Genomic DNA, 19,380 nt, shown 5'->3' with positions numbered 1-19,380 from the left:
TTTCAGTGGAGTGCATTCCCACTGGAACGCATATTTAGTAATCTTCAATGGAATCTCAGGATGAGTTCTTTCCTATTTTGTTATTATTGTGTTGATTCGTCAACTAATATTTTGTTTACCTATGCAACCCGACAATAATAGTTTGACCCCAAAAGTAGTTCTCGTATGTTTCGCCAGTCCTTTAGGCTAAACTTTGCATTATGTTTTTTTGTTTACCAGGCCTCGTTACTCGTAAACCCTCGGTATATAGTTTTGCTTTATTATTAAATTCTCGAAGGTTGCTTTTCCGAGTATAAAAATACATGACAACTCTTTATTGCCTCAAAGTAATTTTCGAATGTTTCGTAATTCTTTCACACTAAAAGCTACACTTTTGTCTGTTTATTTGCGTAGGCTACTTGCGAGTTACCGATATAGTTTAGCCCTGGAAAGTAATCTTGTATTTTATTGAAGGTAAATCTGTATTTTATTGAAGGTAAATCTTGTATTTTATGTAGCCAAGCTTTACATCAGTCATGTTTATAGGGCGTAGGCAGCTCACTAGATGTGGTTAAACAATTCCCTTAAAAATAATTCGTGAATATTCGTCATTAATAGACTAATTGTGGAGCTCCGATAGTTTTGTCCTAAAAAGCAATTTCTTGTATCTTATACCATTCGCTTAGGCCCAAAATTTTCTACATCGATGATGTTTACAGGGAGTAGGCAATTCACTAGACGTCGTTAAACAATTGCCTTTAAAGTAATTCATAAATGTTCCTCATTCATGGGCTTTGTATGATCCACCAGTATAGTTTTGCCTTAAAAGGAATTCTTGTATCTTATGTCATTCTTTTAGGGCAAAATATTTACGTTGATGATGTTACAGGGCACAGTCTACTCGTAAATTCCTCAATCAATATTTGCTTTAAAGGTAATTCTGGAATGTTTTGTCATTCCTTTCGGGCCAAAAGTTTTGCGTATTTTGTTTACGAACCTAGTTTTTGCTAACAGTCAGTAAGTTATATTACTTTAACCCCTAGCACTTTCCTTTGCAAAGAATTAAAGTGTAAAGACAGAAAGTAATAGGAGAAAATGGTGCTCATGGAAGATGATGTTATCATCGGCCAAGAGTTGGTCCCAGTAATTGCTTTGGGATAGTACTCGCTTCGGCAGTACTTTTGATGACATTTCTGAGATGTTTCTCATGTCTCCTTTACAAGGAGGGCACGCATCAAAGTTGAAGTGGAGATTGTGAACACTCCTCTCTTCCAGCAACCAGAAGCTCTCACTTCAGCATGATGCCAGCTCATCCTACGAGCGCTCAGATGGCGCACGATAGCACTATCTACCATCTGGCGCCAGCTTGTGCATAAGCGCCAAAGCTCCCATTAGTACCTAAGTGTCCACAAGCTCCCTTAACAGAGGCACCAGTGGCCCGAGCGCCAAAGCGCCCATAAGCTCCAGAGCTTCCATGAGACATAAACTAGAAGGCAGTTATAAATATAAGAAGCACCTTATTTTGGAAATGTACAAGAGCCCGCCAGAGGGATTCATCCCCGTGAGAGGGCTCTACATAAACCAAGCAAAGTGAACAGTCAGCATATATCTATTTCCTCCTCCTACTACTACCAGCCCTATGATGTTATCCACTTGCTTCCATGCCTGGCTCCCTTGCTTCCTACCCATACCATTGCAAGTCTTGTGTCTGGGTTAAGAGATATAATACTTCCAAGTAAATGTTGTGTAGTGGAGGAGGTGACTACCTGGCCTGCCAGCTCTCCTAGACCTCCCCACACCTGGGAGAAGTCATACTGAACCTCCAGGGAGACTCGTGGGAATTACCCGGGTAATTGCCTCCTCTGTCAAACCTGTTTGCATATTCCCAGATATCAAACAGACAACCCTATAGAAAGGCATCTTCATGGAAGTGTATGGAGTAGGTGGCTAGTAGCTCTTCAGACATCCTAGAACTTAAAGCCCTGGTCATACTCCGCTTCACCTAGGAGGAGACTTACTGGCGATCCAAGGGAGTCCGAGAAAATTTGCCCACTCTCCCCCTTCTGGTTAGTTGCCCTCAATCGAGCTTCTAATCCAGGTCTCGCCAGACAGCCACTGAAAAAGCAGTCTTCATGGAGGTGGTGGCTTGCCGGCCCATCCTAAACCTATAGTCCCTGTCATAACCCCCTCCCCCTTAGGAGGAAATATTCTGGCTGGCTAAGGGGTCTCTGGCAGTTGGCCTCTCAGTCGCACTGTAGTAAATCCCAGGTGACAACTGACAGCCAGTGGAAAGGTGTCTTCCCAAGATGTGCACAGTGTTTCCTGTAGTTCAGAGGCTCCCAGCCTGAACAGGGTATAATACTTGAGAAATCAAACCATTAAAAACGGTCTGCTGTGGACGTGTCTCCCACACCCTCAGATGCCGCGTAAGAAGGTCAGGGAATCTGTGCCTTCTTGCACTTTCTTTGGGACAACTTCGAGTGGCTTTCTCCAGAACGTTTCAGATGATGTGACCGAGCGCCTGCTGGTGCCAAAGTGCTCTGGCTCCCGGGCACCCTCTCTTGCTCCTTAATTTTCAGTGGTTGCTGAGCAGCTGGTGAGCCTCTCGGTTGTCCACATCATGGAGACATCATAAAGGCCCATCTTTTGGGTCAGAGTTTCTTAGTTCGGGGACCTTTGCTTAGGCATCTCTGCAACGTTATAGGTCTTCATGATAGCACTCTCTCTCTTCAGTTACCTTCTTTCTGGACTTGACATCAGTCTTCTATTTTCCACCATTGGATTTGGTTGATGAATCCACGATGGAACCACAAGCTTACGGTCGTGCTCTCCGGAAAATGGAACCTTCTTACACATGTTGGGAGCTGTAAGTACTCTCTTGGGGGTTTCAATGATTATTGACCTTAGTTTACACATGGACAGCAGTAGTTTTCTCTGGACGAGACCTCTGCCCTAGTGTAAATTCTTCATGGAGAAAAAAGGCATGTTTTCTCTCTCATTTTTCTCCAAGCAGAGAACCTCCAGTGTGAACAGATTCGGGTTTCAATTTCAATTCAAGTCATATTACCTCTTGGAGATGAGCTGAGACCAGGTTTTTCCCTGTGGGTAGATCTTCCTTCCCTGGTCAGGCGGAACAGAGTTCATGGGGCAGTCTGACTAAGGTCCTATTTGCATCTATCCAGACTCGAATCTTCAAAGAGCTTGTTAATAGTTTTTTTTTACTAGATGTATTGCATAAACTTTCAAATTGCCAAATCGAATTATTGATAAGTACATGGGGCGCAAATATGATGGATAGATGAGAATACATAGAAATAACCGTGATAAAAAAAAATAGCTACCCTTTGGGACTCTTTGCTACAATTCTTTTTAATGCCAACGATATATCAAGCTCTTGAAAATCTCCAGATGGGTTCTCCAAAAACTTCTTGTCCATTTCTTTGATGCGGTTTGTATCCATACCTGTATACCTGTAAGAAAATAGTATAAAAAAGAAAAAAGGTTATAGATTACTGCAATATACATGCACTCGTGCACAGAATACGATATGATACATATATATAATAATATATGTAATATATATATATATATATATATATATATATATAATATATATATATATATATATATATATTATATATACATATAATGTATGTGTATGTATGTATGTGTTGGCTTGTAAGTGTAGGACATAACAATATTACATCTTCACATCTTCATTTTATCTCAAGATATTCTCATTAACAACTAGAGTTAATATTGTTTGGTGACACAAAAACAAAGGATAGAAACTGATACGTACCCATCTGTTAGTGGAAACATTTTCCCGCTTAAAGAACAAATATAGTATGTTATTTTAAAACATAAATTCTTCACTGATTTATTTCATTTATTTCATGGAGTTATGAAACATTTATCTGTATATTACCATGAGATATGCTTCTATTTCTATATCCTGATCTAAGCAAAAACTCTTACTTACGAGCCCTTATCCTCCGAAGTAGACCTCTGAACGCCCAAAGGTTTATATATTTGAGAAACCGTGGGAAACGAGAGGCACGTGGAAATTTGCATGCGAGGATAATAAGTGAAGTAAGCCAAACACATCTCGTCGTCAGTATCCTCGCCTCCCTTTTTCAAAAGAGAGAGATACTGTCAGTAATGATCCGAGTTGGAGCATTATTATCTCCGGTAACGATTATGAAGAGTTCTCGCACAAGGACAGAAAATCTACGACTCCGGGTTGCTCGTCATTACACTCAAAATTACGGATGCTGGGAAGGTGGCAGTTTTTTTTTTTTTCAAGGGATCTGTCAAAGCTCTTTCTCGGTATGCTAAAGTTTGGGATTTTAGTCCTCAGAGTATCTGCTCTCGAACACTCACACATTGGCATTTTAAGCCACTAACATATAAGACAAATATTTCATACTATTTCCTCCTACATATACAGGGCCTTAGATCCCAACGTCTACTACTTTCGGCTTTGACATAGCTACTTGTGGAAATTTCTGAAAGTGCCTGAGAGATATATACAAAAAATGTCATACTAACAAAAGTAGGGATGGCTTTCCTTGTGGAGTCGTGGTCACATTCGACAATGAGTGTGTCCCCCGGCATGACGACCATCTCCTCCTTCAGGACCCTTTGTTGCTGGTAGTTGAAGTCGTAGTTCATATCTGCGAGGATCATTGAGATAATGATTAACAGAATTCATAGTAAGCAGTTTGATTTGAAAGTACTAATATAAATAATGAATTTTTTGTGTGATAACATTTTGGAAAGAAATCCTGAAAGTATACAGTGAGATGAATTGAAATTAGCAAAAAAATAAATTATATATTCTGAAAGAGTGCTCTTAAAGCTGAAATTATTAATAAACGCAAAATTTTTTATATGGAATTATTTTGAGAGAAAAATTTGGCTGCAGATGATTAAAAGAGATAAATGTTGATTTGCAAGCATTCAGAGATAAATTTCCATCTGAAAAGTCCTTCAGCATGATATCATGACTCACCCTTAAATACTGTTCGGAAGTTCCACTCCGTTTCGTATGTGTCTGACAGCGATGGCTCGTCCTAAGAGATGTGCGTGCAATAGCCCTTGGAAAATCCTTATTCCATCCTCCTTTGGGAGACTCTAAAAAACGTGAGTGATTTGGTTACGTAAGTGTCAAGATTTGAGTCGTAAAAATCAAGGACGCTTTTGTAGGTCAAGATTTTTCAGTATTTCATCCTACATTTTATCAAGTAATTTTATTTGTAATCATTCAGTTAACCCGGGAGTCTCCCACCTGGGTACAATCCCCAGAGCAAATACGGTTGTCTTCCAGTGTTGTCTTGGAGGGATAATCATAGTTGGTTCAACGTCACTCCCCACCATAATGACCCTCCGTCTAATTCCCTCGTTTGGTCCGTATAGTAGAGCCGCAGGCCTGAGTGTCTACCACTGCTGTTTTTAAAAAAATCGTGAAACAACACTTTGCCTTTCTCTGGTGTTATTGGGATTTTACCCTAACTGAATATTTGTAGACTTTTTACCCCCCAAAAAAAAAAAATAAAAAAAAATTACAGGAAAAAAGCTATGAGCAAAATGGACCTACTATGAGATTCAGGGTCTCTGTAACACGGTTTTTTTGGACTTTGCTCCTTGTCAAAGCATCGGATGTAGCTGAAAGTTTGACATATGTATATTTTACAACCACACACAAATTTTGTCAGCATTATTCAATAACCTAAACGATGGTTTTGATTTTATAGAGTAAAAATGAACTAGCCGACGCCACGGCCAATGATTACGAGCCAAGAGTCGAAAAACATTCATTACGTAAGCAAGGTAACAAACACCTCTTGACTAAATGTTGCCCCGCCCATCCACCAGACAGAAATGCCATCGGCTCTGAAACCCAGAGACTTTATGAATGGCGGAACGATACATAGATGTGGACGGGTATCAGTGCTAGCGTAGTAATACTACTGTATCAGTAGTGCCGCAACAGTATAGCAGTAATATACATGAATTAAACGTTTAGGACCAACTGCTGGGATCCTTGAGGATCATTTAGCACTTCTTACAACTACTCGAGAAATTAGTTTTTTATAGCCAGAAGTTAAATTTTCTAATCCAACAATGCCCATGGTAGCCTTCAGTGTTATCCTGAATTATAACGAGGCGAAAGTGGGTGGAGCCTCATGAAGTCACCATTCTGACGATAATTATTGGTGAAAGGTTTAAAACGCCAATATACGGTACGGGCTATTTTTTTTCAGTAAATAGGTAGATAGCCAATAAATAAAATTGCTTGACATAGGATATAACTTATCAAATCAAGCTTGTCTACTATGTTTTTGGTAATTACCAACTATTCCCTACATCTTGTCAATCTGATTGTGAGCCTATAAAGTAGACTGTAATTTTCTTTGGAAACTTATTTTGGGAATTAGACTAATAATCGAAGTGTTTTTGTATTTATTAACATATTTTGTTGGTTTGTTCATTATGACAATTATCAGTGGGGAGGTTCCAGAGTTCATAAAGGTGTACTGCTTTGCTTGTATTTAAATTTGATATGTCATTGTTGCCAGAGGTTTAGCCTTTCATTACGTATAGCCAATCATCCATCGAGAAAACAGGGAAGAAATGATGTCATAAGTTACGTAACGAGTGCGTTCGAAACCTTTTCTCTGAGTAAGTTTGGCCCCTCTTCAAAAAAGGTCACTTTTACATTATAAGTACCACCAAATTTATTCAACCTACGTAGTGCAGAATACACTCAAAATTTATGTGTTGATATAATATGTATTCTGAATAAGAGTTATATTTATGAAATGCATAGATAAAAAGTTATTGCGAAAAAACCGTGTTACAGAGGCCCTGAATCTCATAGGAGAATAATAGTCAGTGTGCTAAAACTTATGATATAAACATAATTCTTGGAAACCTCATATAACGAGGAGTTCTTATTCAAATTGTGAATGAATCGCGGTCTTTAATACAAATCGAGTTTCTGACCTTGTAGTATGAAAATTGCAGAATTCGTTCATTCTTACAGAAAGAAGGCATTGTACCAATCAATATATGAAATATAAATGACCCAGTTTCTCATTCTGCAAACTCAAAGGTACGATTGTCGGTAAAATATTTGAGTCACTAGGATTCTTATCAAAGTTTGACAAGAAATGCTCACCTGTTTTGAGTTTCGGATTATCATAGTGAATTTGCATCATGTAGTAGTCCGCACCTCCATATGCCTCTCCCAGGGGCAGGCCTACGTGTTCAGGGAAAAGCTCGCCTGTAATGAATAAAATTTAAATCCCACCTACAACAGATGGCTCGTTTTAGTAATTATCGTTTTAAGTGTTTTTAATTATTAACCCTCACATGAATGAGTTTTTGTAACATTTTATGTAAATGACCCATAGAAACTTTGAAGGCCACCAGTCACTGTTACAAAAACTTATCATCATTTCTTTTAGCTAATAGCAGCATCCTAAAGCAAGAAATAATGCATATTTTGAATAACGATCGTTATGAACCGGTATGCCAAGGCTTATTTAAACGTGCACATTCGATGTAAGACTGTTAACTTTTGAATTAACCATAAGTACTTGTATGTATGTTTGGATTGATAGTAACATCTTTTGTTGCGCGCTCTCAGGCATTAAATACAATATTTTGTCAATTAGACAAACCGCTACCCACGACTAGAGAAAATTCCCATTGCCTGAAACAACTGAGCGCAAATAAACACGTTCGTTCGATACATGTTATCATATTATCCCCAGTTCTCACCTTCGACCAATTGCCAACAAAGCAATGATAGTGTGACTGCAGGGGTAATACCAGGACGTGGGCATATTGGCAGTCAAGCATTGCCGTCCTCCGGCGATGAGCCACTGCTCGTAATGCACAGAGCTTTCGTTCACGTGGCACTCGTACAGGAGGATGTGATGTACTTGCTCGTGGTTGCCATTTTGAATTACTGGGGTGTACTGCAATTAAGTCATGGAACCCTTAATTTAGCTTCTTAACTTAAAATATCTATCTATATTTGTGTACACATTCACAGCGTTACATAATATATATCGTATATATAATATACACATTTATATAATACTATATATATGTATATACATACATACATGCATACATATATATATCTGTTGTATACACATACACATTTACATATAAATATATGTGTGTCACATTCCCACAGGTGTAAAAATGAGAGACTGGGTGTAGGTCCTGACCGGTTTCAACTTGATTTACAAACCGTCAACGGAGGCCTGATACATAGTGTAGTAATCACAATATATATATATATATATATATATATATATATATATATATATATATATATATATATATATATTGTAATTTCTACCACTAGCTTTATTGAGTTGACTCCTCTTTGACAACTGTCAGGTGAGGATTCATCTGACAGTTGTCAAAGAGGAGTTAACTCAATAAAGCTAGTGGTAAAAAATCACAATATATACTCAAGAAACGGTAACGACAAACATACGAACTGTTATTCGGTACTATTCCGTATAGATTGTAATTTCTAACCACTAGCACTAATGTTTTACCCCTCTTTTGACAACTACCAGATGTGGATTTGCAGTCTCAAAAAAGGTTGTTAACGTCAGTCTTTACTGCCGCTTTATATAGTATATATATTGTATATTTAACTTGCCCAGTAATTACATTACTAAGAGCTTCCCACCTATGGCAGCTTAAAATGGAAAATTCGCGGTAGAGCTAGTTTCGGTTCAGGTGAAGTTAATGTGCCCCGTCCACTACCAGGGCTGACAGAGCGAACGACCTGGCAGAGAGTTCAATTGATAAAAAAATGTTTCATTTCTGCCGCTATATGTCAGTTCTTTGTCGAATGGCTTGAAATTAAACTGAAACTGGTCAGGACCTACACACAGTCTCCAATGTTTTCACTTGTGGTGATGTGTGATAAACGAGTTACGTGTTAATCATACATATAAATGGGTACTATGTGTATATATACATATATACATTGCTGTATTATGTGAATATATATTTTATATATATATATTATATATATATAAGATATATATATATATAATTATCTATATCTATATTCTATATCTAATATATCTATATCTATATCATATTATATAATATATTATATATATACTATATATATATATACAAAGGGAGTGAGAGGTGGGTATGTGTTTCTTGTGTTTAGGTTACTAATTATAATGATTAAACAAGAGTGTTTTCTGACAAAATCACGTAAACATATGAAAGCATACCCTGGAATACATATGAATGTAAGTACATGTCAGTTTTAAGAGTGGAAGACACTCCTATTTCGTAAAAAGAGTTTTATTAGTTGTTAAGGAAATCTGTTTAACCAGTTTGGCATCTTACCCCAATCAGGTGATTCTTAGTCACTAGACCTGGAATCCGATATATTTGGCACCAGTATATTGTGTCTAAATGATCTGGTAACTTTACCTGTTTAGGGTTAGAGAGTTAATAAATAGAATCAGTTGAATCTTTGTTACAAGCGTAGGTAACATTGCGTACAAAATTTTCTATTGAGAATTCATTGAATATCTATTAATAATTAAGAGTTAAGATATTACTAAGACTTTCTTATTAAAAACTTTATAATTACGGAAAACATTTTTCAACGTGGGACTGCTGCCTCATAATGAGACAACCTTTACTTACTTAGCAGTTTCATATCTTTTCCGTTAATAATGAGCTGAAATTTTTTATTTTAAGGCCTGAAATGCTCTCAGCCTCGATTTGTATACTACTAATTTTGTATATTTATCTATGGACTGAAGCCCTTCAAGAGCAAAACACAAATACTCACTTCTTCAGTAAGAAAATCGATGCTCTTTACATCCTCGGAGAAAGTTGGAAGAGAAAACCTAGGCTCCCGAAGGTAGATGCTCTTGGTTCCTCTCTGGTCGTGGATGCCCATATCCATATCGCCCTCAGGATCCGGTAAGAGTACGCCCCAGATGACCCTGGTCGTGTCGCCGGAGAGTTTCATGTCCTCGGGGTCGTCGCAGGTGTTCCAGGGACGCGAAAAGCGAAGGACGGTGTGGGTGTCGTTCTGGTATCCTCCAGCTACCGTTATATCTTGTTGTTTGTCGATAAATGGTATCATCATGCCAGTAGCGTGGCGGTCCTGGAAGATTTGTTGATGACATTTAGAAACCAAATAGTTCAGCATTTATAATATAGTTTTATTTTTTCTTACCTACTTCAATGAAGTTGGTACAGGGTTGGCTTCTCCCTTGTGTTAAAAGGATATCTCCAGAATAGTTAAATGGGTCATGGTAATTTTTATTATATAGTTTAATAAGGTGACCTTCAAGGAATTCAATTTTGGGGGAAAGCTGAACGCCTTGAGGGTGTTCGTTGGTAATATGTCTCTCCTATTACGACCCCAAGAGTTTTTTGCGATATGGCGATGAGAAATCATAACTGCTATTCCCTTGTAAGGATGTTTACAAGTTTTATCCTTAAGAATCATAGATTACTCCTACAGTTAAGTTTGATGATTTTATCAGTTCCCTGACCAATATTAAAATTTAGTAGAACAGGTGAACCTGAATTCAACTGTAAACATTCATTGCCGCACTAGGTGAACAAAACTGTACTTGTATTCACGGTCTTGTATCTGTTTGCAACTTTCAAAAAGATCTTGTCTTTTCGTGATACTGTGAGCCAAATGAAGAAAACTTGGAGACAGACAAAAGCAGCGAGTCAAGTATTCTGTATGAATATACAGCATTTTACCATTCAAGCTTACTTTTATAAATCTTTCGTCCCACTCTGATATTGGTGCTTGTTTGAGCTACTCGGGATCTGTTTTAAGTTTCAAATAACAGGTTTCGTTTCTTTAAAAGGCAGGGATTTCACATCCAGCAAAGTCCATAATGAAAGAATTACTTCATCCCTTCCTACCTCGCTTAGGAAGATTTGCTTCCTAAACTAGGCAGGAATTGTATTCCGCGCCAGGGATATACCCGAACTGGCGTCCTCTGGTATCAGAAGTCTTCTTAATATCTACCTATAGCTAATGAAGGCCTATAGTTTTACCTTCATGAACTGTATTAACAGTTGCACAAATTCTTGACCAACAAGTGTGGCAACATTACTGGTAGATAGAAAATTAGTATTACAGCTAAAATACTCTTGAGACTCAATTTCTTGCCTACGTTAATATTTTTCGATAAAGGCTGCACAGTTAATTAGCCTGAATAATAACAAATGTTAAAAAGGAAAGAATTAACAGTATGTGCCTACTCCATCCTTTATCAAATTTCATATTACATTGTGATGGCTAATAGAGGCCCATATGCAACATTTAAAAAAAATGTTTGCCTTTTCGCAAGACCGGGTAATATGTAATGGTTTTGTAAAATTTTTAACTTGAAGCACAGTCATGAGTTTCATATTTGTTTGGAAAGAATTAAATATATATTCTGGATAATTTGTTGGTAACTACTTGAAGTTTTAATGTTAATAACTGTTTTAGAGATTCTTCTATTTCATCAATTACTGGTAATTACCAAAAGATTCTTGTGAATTCATGTACCTGAAAGTTGCAACTCGAATCGATGTTTTCGAAATACATGTCATTCATAGGATGTCAATCGACACGAATGTGGATGGACTCTTAAATACCCTTCCAGATGAAAAATATCATCAGATCTGCTGATACTGAAAACAGGGCTAATTTCAACTTTTTTTTTTTCTTTAAGTAAGTTCAAGTCCCAGGCTTCCTATAAGTGAAAAACAATGCTTCAGGGTTACGTAACGATTTTATTTAAGAGTGAAAGAGAAATGACAGATCACGATCGCCGTGTCCATGACTAAATGTATTTCGACATTCGTCACATTTTCTACCTCTTTTCGGACATCATTAACCCTTTGTCTACTTTTCCCCAAGGTTATGAACACTTCTGAACGAAATTTTAGTGAAAGCTTTTAAATGCCCTCCTGACCAGAGAACTGCACCTTGATTTTGCCCAGTGTATCATGATAGGGCTACATTAACAGTGGTTATGAATCATGTAATTATTTATGACGCTTCTTAACAAAATTCTTTTCCAGCAATCAAAACTGTCTTTCAAAACCGTGGATTATGTCGAGTTCACAACCGACTCACGTTTTTAAAGAGAAATTCAGCTGAAGCACATGATGAGAGATAAGTAAACTCATCTAAATGAGAATTTGGATAAAATCACGTTGATCGCGATGATGATGATAATGCACGAAAGCACAGCCAAAATAAGAATAAATATAGGAATTAACCGAAAAGGATTAGGGTTATTGGCCGACTTATACCCTTACTCAAAATTACACTGTAATTCTTCCAATAATTTTCGTTCACCAAACAGTAACACTTTTTTACACAAACGGAAATGCTTTTTTTCTCAATGGAATATCTGCGTAAATAACACAGATGTTATATATTATATATATATATATATATATAGATATTATTATATAATATATATATATATATATATAGATAGATAGATAGATAGAGATAGATATAGATATGTATATATATATATATATATATATATACATTAAAGAAGAAAGTAAATGTGTCAGTGAATTGTGATGTATCAGCTTTCTTGGCTGGGAGACAGAAAGAACCTAGCGACAGCCTTCTTCAAAGAGGGAATTGTTGAGTATGCATTTGTGAGGCCGAGGCCTGTACAACCAGTTGCTATGGGGTTTTAAGGTGTGGCTGATAACTACGTGCGTTTGTGCGTGTAATGATGGGTGTAATCGCCCAATACTTAGTGGAGAGCGACATGCTCTGGAGGCAAGGTAAAAGACGGTTCAGAGGATACGAAGTGTTGGAAGAAACCCATCGAAGAGGTATGGCACATTTAAAAGACTTAGGAACAGTTGCCTTTGAAAAGAGAGAAGTGTGAAGTTTATACATTTATTTAACATTAATTAATTAATTGTGTGTTGGGAAATATAATGGATATGTCTCTTTGTTTCAGATGGGTCCCATGTCGTCATTCTAGAGACGGGTGTCTCTAAAGACTTGACTATTGAAATGTAGTGGTTGACAATTTGGGAGTTTGGTGGTGATTACTTAGTCTAATTCAGGAGAGTAAAAGGATAATTTACAGTTCTTTTGTCGGTCAGACTTAGTTCTTAAAATGACACTATTTAGTCACTTAGTTCCACATTATGTTCATCTTGTTTGGGAAATAAATAGCATATTTTTGTATTAGCCTAGTTTGACATAGTTTGCAGAGAGAGACGGCCAGCTACTGAAAGGTAAGAGTTGCCACTTGTTTAGTTTTGATTAGTGGGTTATAGTTTTGTGGAGCATCTAAAAAGCTTTTTATACATTTTATAGGCTGTAGGTATGCTAACGAAGAGACTTGTGGCTAGTTTAGGCATATGTTTGTGGGGAGGAAAAGGGTTATGATTATGTCACAGGCAACTCAAGGTTTTCTTTGCTGATTCAAGGGTTTTGTGTTCGGGGCGTTGAGTCTCTCTCTGCATCTCAGACAGTCTAGCTAGTTTTTTATTCCAAAGTTTTGGGGATTCCAAGTTTAAATTTTTTGGCATATTAAAGTGTTTACTGGGTGTGGTGAATAAGTTGTGCATGTTTGCAATGCGTATACAAGTTTGGGTTTCAGTCATATGAAGATGTGAGTAATTTTATTGTTTCCTTTTTTCCCTTTTTTTTTGTTTTTTTGTTCTCTTTTTATTGGTGATGAATTAGCTCAAAGTGTATTTTTTCTCTCGAGATTCGATGGACATTGGGGAGGTTTTGTAATAATATGAGCGAGGTTTTTTTGGTTATTGTGAGTTCCGCCCTAGAGAGAGAGAAAGAGGAGAGTTTTGAGTGAGAAAGGAGAGAGAGGTTGGTTGTTAGGTGCTTGGAAGTGTGAGAGAGAGAGATGGTTTGCTGAATGAAGTGCTTTTGCACTTTTTTTTTATCTCCTCCCTGTTTTTTGGTGTGACCTTGTACTGCAAATAGCCGTTTGTAAGATGATTTACTGGGCGCGGTGCATGTTTTTTTTTTTTTCATCTTTTATTAAGGGATGTTTATATTAATTTTTCTGCATTGGGTTTTGTGTGTATATAAATACATTAATGTTATTGAGGTCGGGAAATGTCATAAAGCACAAAAGCTTCCGTAAAGATAAGAAAATGGCGAATGCAAAGAGCGCGACGACTCTGCTTCATCACGTCATGAATGTTAGTGCGTGTGTAAGTCCATTTAGGGGAATTGTAGATGGAGCATTTATGCAACCAGTACAAATCTTTGTTGACGGTGTGAATACTTATTTAAGGGCAAAAAACATAACAGATGGGGTAGAGGAATTTACAGAGGCGAAAATTTTGTTAGATCTCAATAAGGGTGATCTCTCCCATCGTTGCGGGAGTTTAAAATTTGATAAATGTTGTACTTGGGCTGATTTGCAAGCATTTTTAAGAGCAGCTTATGGCTCAAAGGAACACGGGGATATGGTGAGGGACCTCAGGGGGCTATAAAAGATATGGAAAGGTACAAATGCCTCGTAGAACATAGTTCAAAACTTTTTGACTCGGCGGCAGAATGGGTAGGAAAATTGAAAACATCTAAATGGGTTATAGGAGGCAGTGTCTCACTTGACAATTTACATAAACTGATCCATTTTTCGATCCTCTTGCACGATGTACTGGATGCAATAGTAGATTTTTGATGAAAAGATTGAACCTACATTAGATGAAGAAAGAATTTATGCCCAAATTGAGAATCATATGTCTAAATGTCCCACTGTTGAAAGTACATTTTTTAATGGGACAGGCCCGAGAAATAGGGTGCAAAGAGAGACAGAATTTTCTTCTCCCCATTTCTGTGCAAAACTTGAATATAACAAAAGATCGATCGATCAAAGGCAACAGCAGTTGTGCTATTTCAGTTGTGATAAGCCAGGGCACCCAAAGAAAATGTGTAGAGTTGAATATTGTGGAATGTGTAGGAGTTCGGATCACTATTGGCAATCTTGTCTGTCTCAGATATGGAAAGATGCGAGGCTTACGCCTCAAAGTTCTGAGAGTTATAATGTGGGGACTTCCCAGGTGGGTTATTTCAGAGGGCAAAGGGATCCGCAAAATTTTTGGAAGGTCAATCAACAAAAAGGGTACAGGTGATTAGTACGTGCCATTGTGGTCTCGTGGGGGACGCCCGAGTCCAGGCCTATAGTTTACGCAACAGTGGAGGACATTGATATCCCAGTATTTATTGATACTGGCGCAAGCGTAAACTTGATGGATCACAATTTGTATCAGTCTATGTTCTCTCCCATTATCCTTTGAAACCCTCAGCGGAGACAGTGTGTGATGTGCAAGCCCATATATTAAATACCCTGGATTGTGTTCAAATACAGTTTACTCTCGGTGACAGAGTATTAATAGAACCATTTTTGGTAATGAAAGGGATTCCGTTGGGAAACAGGCTTTTGCTGGGTCATCCTGCATGTAGGAGACACAAGATTTCGATCCATGCGGGTGTTAATGGGATAACAGTCAGAATACTTGGTGTTTTTCTTCCTTATGAGGACGTGATTAGAACTGAGGATATGGAGATTATTGAAAAAGGGGATGTGTTTGGTGATGCTAATGGTGATGATACTGGGGTTATGGGGAGTGGTAATATTAAAACTCACACTGGTGATATGGGAAATAATGGCGGGTATGCTATGCGGCACATTGGAGTTCACGGTGGTAACAATTTTGGTGAATGTGACAATGATATTATGGGTGGTGATACTGGTACTAATATTGATGTTACTTCTGATACTAACAATGGAGTGGATGTAATGAGAACTAAGGGTGGTGATGTTTATGGGGTTATGGAAAGGGAAGGTACTAACCACACATATAAAGGTGTTTTATCGGAGGATATTGTGTTAATGCCCGGTTCAAAGACTATGGTAAAAGTCAAATTAAGAGGGGAGAAAACCTACGGATGTGTGTATTATTGAAAATAGTGAGAAGCTAAGAGGGGTTATTAGCATGGCATCAGTGAACAGTGTATCCAAGAATGGGATTACATGGTTAGAATTATTAAACTGTAATGATACAATGAGGAAATACCAAAGGAATACATATATATTGAATCTCCAAGATTGGAGTAGTGATAGTGGTTCAGTGGCTATCGTAGAGGGGAAACCTGAGTTTTCAGAGGCAGAAATGCAATCAAGGAAATGAATATTTAAAGAACATTTAGCTAATGCTGATTATAGTGAGCATGTTGAAGCGATAAGCGAGCTCTTGTCAGAATTTGGGGATATGGTAGCCTTACAAGGTGATAAATTGGGGTTGACTAATGTGTTAGAGTATAAGGTAAATTTGGAGAGTGGCACAAAACCTATTTATATTCCTGCACACCGCATACCTTTCAAAATCAGGGAACAGGTAGAGAAAGAGGTCAATAGATGGGAGGAAGAAGGAATCATTAGACCTAGTTTGTCTCCATACAACTTTCCCGTGTTATCAGTGCCTAAGAAGGACGGTTCTGTCCGTGTATGCGTTGATTTTAGACGTTTAAATGAAAAGACAATCCCTGACTGCTATCCAGTCGCATGCATACCAGATCTTTTTGTTGAAATCGGGGGACATAATATTTATAGCTCAATTGATTTGGCGAGGGTTTTTTGCAGGTCCCTCTTAGTGAAAGTAGCAAGGAATATACGGCTTTTTCAGTGCCCAAGGGACACTATGAATTTGCGCGAATGCCATTTGGTTTATCGGGCAGTCCGATGACTTACCAGGTTGGTAAATACAGTTTTGCATGGGTTATTGGGTAAAAATGTTTTCGTGTATATGGATGATATTTTAGTAGCAACAGACACGATCGCGCAACACCTGGAAGTGCTTACAGAAGTACTTAAGAGGCTTAGATTAGCGGGGTTGAAAATCAAAGCTAGCCAAGTGTTTCATTCTTGAAAAAAGCAAAATCACATATCTAGGCCATGTCATATCTTCTAAGGAAAGAGTTAGAGTAAATGATGATAAAGTCAAAGCAATGGCGAATTTTCGCACCCCAAGATCAAATTAAGAGATTAAGTCATTCCTGGGTATCGCCGGTTTTTTCAGGATGTTTGTGAAAGGGTTCTCTAATATAGCGGCTCCCCTAACAGATGTATTGCAGGAAAACGTTCAATTTCAAAGGAAGGAACCCCAGTCGGAGAGTTTTCAAAAGCTTAAGGACGCGTTAATGAATCCCCCAGTTTTGAAGTTTCCAGATTTTAGCAAACCTTTCACATTAGTGACCAATGCCAGCCAGGAGGGTATAGGTGCTTGCCTTATGCAAAAGTTTGATGGGAAATTTCATCCCATAGACTTTTATAGCAGGAAGTTCAGGACAAAGGGCAGCAATGAGAGATCATTGGCTACCATAGATTAAGAAGCCTTTGAAATAGTGTTAAGCTTGTTTCATTTTAAAATGTTACTGATGGGGAATAAAGTAGAAGTCCCTACAGACCACAAGCCATTATTAGATCTTTTTAATAAACCTGATTTGTTGCCTAAAAGAGCTCGATGGTTTCTAACGATCAGAGATTTTGATGCGAAGCTCGAATATATAGAAGACAAATTAAATGTAGTTGCGGATGCCCTTAGTAGAAGTTTTCAAGACAAGGAAGGATTTTAAGTTGCGCAAGTCACTAGCGAGTCTATACAATGGGATATGGCTTTCATAGAGCAAAGGCAAGATGAAGACGAGATTCTGGCAGATGCAAAAGTGCTTCTTAGAGGGAATTAGTCAAGAAAATTAAATATAAATTGAGAACCAGTGAAAGTAAAGGAGATACGACACAGATCGCAATTCCGAAAGTCCTAATTCCAGTGGTTTTGGATATAGTACATTGCAGGTTTGGTAGTCCACACTTGGGGATAGAAAAAACGTATAATGAGGTTTGTGCTAAATACATTTGGAAAAACATGGGGAAAGATGGGGAAAATTTTGTGAAAAACTGTATAGTATGCAACGCATGCAAGCCTGCAAGGATAACTTCATGCAAATTAGGATCATATCCTACACCAAGTAGACCTTTTCAGAGAATACATATGGATATCCTGGGAAATTTTTGTGAGTCTAGATATGCGAATACGTACTTGTTAGTAATAATAGATGAACTTACAAGGATAGTAGAAATTTTCCCACTTAAGCATAAAACGGCTGAAGAAATAGCAGTAGCATTTTTCAATGGTATCATTTGCAGATAGGGCTCACCCGAGGTTCTATTGACCGACAATGGCAGAGAATTTGTGAACAAAACTTTGGAATGTTTAGCGTAAGTCATGGGGATACAGAAAGTAACAATTATTCCATATAGACCTGAAGCTAATGGGTTGTGTGAACGAGCGAACAGGGAAGTGCTCGAGGCTCTCGGGAAAACTGTAGGTGGTAATGATAAGAATTGGGACAGATATATTGACGTTGTTAGACATAGTATTAACACTGCGGTTAGTGATTTCATTAAAATGTCTCCATTTGAAGCTTTGTTTGGTTGCCCAGCACGAGGCACATTTGATTTGCTAACTATACCTCATCATGGGGAGGATACGATCAAGTCGTTGATATCTACAGCGAGAGAGAGACATGCTTGCCTCAGCCGTAACCTTGAAGCCGCAACCAGAGAGATGGTAAAGAATAGTATCAGTAAAACATCTGATCCCAAGATCGATGTCGGAGACAAGGTATTTTTAAAAATCAACGTGAGAAACGAGCTCAATTACAAATTAGGCCCAAAATTTGAAGATCCTTTTAGAGTCATTGAGGAAAAAATTGGAAACATATTTGTAGTCTTGGGTACACACGTGAGAGCCGAACCTTGTATGTGTAACTGAGTTACGCATATACGGTTACAAGGTGTCAAAATGTTGAGGACGAACCGCAACCACGTTAAGCACGTAACTTCATTTCAATCCACTGCGATCATCAGTCTGTCTCTGTCCGGGTGTTTACCGATGATGGCCACCATGCAAGTAGTAGCTGCCGCGTATATTTATATACATTATTTAACGAAGATGAAGCGAAATAAAAGAAGATGGTGGCAATCAAGGTTATATACTAGAAGGGTAGAATACAGTGGTCGGGAATTACTCGCTGACATGAGATTCCAAGAAGTTTCTGGCCATAGCAAAGTCTTTTCTTTGTAATAACTAATAAATTGAAGGACCTCTTCCTCACTCCAATCAGCCATGGTAGACAAATACGTACTGACTGACCAAAACAAGGGACTATACTATGGACGGCCTTGTTCATAGTCGGTGTTAACAAGTTCAGCAACCTCTGTTGATACGCGTGTAATACAGGTCCCGTCCACACATGGCGTAACGTGCAAAGAGACCTCCCTTTGATTCGGG

The 19,380-nt window shown here is 38.0% G+C and overlaps 1 long non-coding RNA gene and 1 pseudogene across 1 annotated transcript; both read right to left on the bottom strand.

Annotated features, from left to right (window-relative positions):
• Nucleotides 1–3,317: 3,317 nt before the first annotated feature.
• LOC135223573 (uncharacterized) lies at nt 3,318–3,975 on the bottom strand. The gene is made up of 3 exons (XR_010316532.1): nt 3,962–3,975; nt 3,782–3,808; nt 3,318–3,449 (listed from the first exon to the last, which is right to left on the bottom strand). It is a non-coding gene; the product is annotated as an uncharacterized LOC135223573 (long non-coding RNA).
• A 3,788-nt stretch (nt 3,976–7,763) lies between these two features.
• Nucleotides 7,764–19,380, bottom strand: part of LOC135223953 (MOXD1 homolog 1-like) — a 40,439-nt pseudogene continuing 28,822 nt past the window's right edge.

This window comes from Macrobrachium nipponense, chromosome 10, assembly GCF_015104395.2.
Source record: "Macrobrachium nipponense isolate FS-2020 chromosome 10, ASM1510439v2, whole genome shotgun sequence".
Taxonomy (NCBI): domain Eukaryota; kingdom Metazoa; phylum Arthropoda; class Malacostraca; order Decapoda; family Palaemonidae; genus Macrobrachium; species Macrobrachium nipponense.
This window is presented reverse-complemented; position numbering and strand designations above follow the sequence as displayed.